The sequence below is a fragment of the Cryptomeria japonica genome, unplaced genomic scaffold (genome assembly GCF_030272615.1).
Source record: "Cryptomeria japonica unplaced genomic scaffold, Sugi_1.0 HiC_scaffold_229, whole genome shotgun sequence".
Taxonomy (NCBI): Eukaryota; Viridiplantae; Streptophyta; class Pinopsida; order Cupressales; family Cupressaceae; genus Cryptomeria; species Cryptomeria japonica.
Window position 1 is genome coordinate 194 of NW_026729051.1, and position 2,220 is coordinate 2,413.

A 2,220-nucleotide genomic window follows, 5' to 3' on the forward strand; every position below is an offset into this window, starting at 1 on the left:
TGCCAGTGTGGGTGGGTGCTAAGGTGGATGCCAAGGTGGGTGAGAAGGTGGGTGATAGGTTGAGTGGTAGGATGGGTGGGTGCCAAGATGGGTCACAGGGTGGGTGCGCAAGGGTGGGTAGGTGCTAGGGTTGGTGTCAGGGTGGGTGGGTGCTAGGTTGGGTTCCAAGGTGGGTGCGAGGGTGAGTGTCAAGGTGGGTCACAGGTTAGGTGCTAGGATGGGTGAGTGCTAGGGTGCAAAGGTGCCAGGGTGGGTGCTAGGATGGGTCGATGCTAGGGTGAGTGGCAAGGTGGGTCCACAAGTGTCAAGGTGGGTGCCGAGGTGGGTGCCAACTTGGGTTCCAAGGTGGGTGCCAAGTGGGCGACTGCTATGGTGGATGCCAAGGTGGGTCACGGGGTGGGTGCCAAGTTGCTAGGTTGTGTTCCAAGGTGGGTGCCAACGTGGCTGCTAGGGTGCGTGGGTTAAAGGGTGTGTCACAACGTGGGTGCCAGGATGGGTGCGCACCCACACTGGCCAAGACGGGTGCAAGGTTGGGTTCCAAGCCCGGTCACAGGCTGGGTGCTAGGATGGGTGGGTGCCAAGGTGGGCACCAGGGTGGGTGCACCCACCCTGGCCAAGGTGGGTCACGGGGTGGGTCCTAGGGTGGGTAACAGGGTGGGTACTAAGGTGCGTGCCAAGGTGGGTCATGGGGTGGGTGCCAAGGTGGGCACCAGGGTGGGTGTGCACCAACCCTAGCCAGGGTAGGTCACGGGGTGGTTGTCGGGGTGGGCGTCAAGGAGCCAAGGTGGGTGGCAAGTAGCCAAGTTGCGTGCCAAGGTGGGTGTCGGGGTGGGTGCCAAGGATCCAAGGTGGGTGCCAAGGAACCAAGGTGGGTGTCTGGGTGGGTGCCGAGGTGGGAGCCAGGGTGGGTCCCAAGGTGAGTGCAAAGGTGGGTGCCAGGGTCAAGGTGAGTGCCAATGTGGGTTCCAAGGTGCCAGGGTCAGGGTGAGTGCCAATGTGGGTTCAAAGGTGCTAAGTTGGGTGCGAGGTTGGGTGCGAGGGTGGGTGGGTGCCAAGGTGTGCTAGGTGGAAGCCCGGGTGGGTCGGCATCCCATGGGTGTCGAGTTGGGTGCCTGATGGGTGCTTCTTGTCAAGTTTTAGTCGTCGGGACTCATTTCGAGCCTTAGAGGTCGTTTCTTGTCCGGTTGCCCTGTCTTCGACCTGGGAACCCAATTTTGGTCCTCGGGTCCCATTTTTTTTTGTCTCGCATCCCACTTTTGGCCTGTGGCCTTTTCGGGGTCGATTCTCGTTTTGGGCATCAGAGCATGTTTCTTCTCCTAAAACCCAATATTTGTTTATTAAGTCTCGGAACACATTTTTGTTCTCGTGGACCCATCATGGGTCTTGGAACGCATTTGTGGTCCTTGGGTCCCATTTTGCATCCCGAAACTTGTGTTTTGGTGCTTGATCCCTATTTTGGGTGCCCACCTTGCACCAAGTGCGCACCCGGGGCAAACCGAGCGCCTTGGTGCACCGGGGCAAGATCGAGCGTGCACCCGAGGCGCCCCGAACATGCACCAAGGTGCACTCGGCCCACATGTGAGCGCAGGTCGTTGCGCCCGAGGTGGTGTGTGGGCACCGCGTTGCAGACGGGACACTGCACGCACACGACGCCCCGTCCAGGTGCACGCACGTAGGCCGGGCCGGGTGCACACCCGACGCCCTAGCAAGGTGCGCGCACCCGGGCAGGGCTCACACTTGGCGAACGGGGCGCACTTCGCGAGGGAGGGTGTGCACCTCGACGGGGGTGGGTGGCCGGGGTGGATTCGCACGTGGGTCGCGGTTTGCTAAGTACACACTGCGACAAGCTCATAACGGGTGCGATCATACCAGCGTTAGTGCACCGGATCCCATCAGAACTCCGCAGTTAAGCGCGCTTGGGCCGGAGTAGTACTAGGATGGGTGACCTCCCGGGAAGTCCCGGTGTTGCACCCTTTCTTAGTTTTTCGCCGGGCGTCGCAATGCTATTTGAATAAACCTTTTGCCCGTTTGCGTTCTCGTCGGGGCCGGGCCGGGCCGGGGTGCGCTGCCCGCACTACCGCGCGCGCGGGGGCGACACCGAGCGCGCACCCGAGGCGCCCCGAGCACACAGGCCACGGTGCAACCCGGGCGTTGTGCGCGCACCCCGGTGCGCCCGAGGTGCTGCGCGCGCACCCAGGTGAAATCGGTGTGCACCTCGGC

The 2,220-nt window shown here is 62.1% G+C and overlaps 1 non-coding gene across 1 annotated transcript; it reads left to right on the top strand.

Moving 5' to 3' along the window:
- The first annotated feature begins 1,855 nt into the window (after window positions 1-1,855).
- On the top strand, window positions 1,856-1,974 carry LOC131869020 (5S ribosomal RNA). The gene has a single exon (XR_009367416.1). It is a non-coding gene; the product is annotated as a 5S ribosomal RNA (ribosomal RNA).
- The last annotated feature ends 246 nt before the right edge of the window (window positions 1,975-2,220 follow it).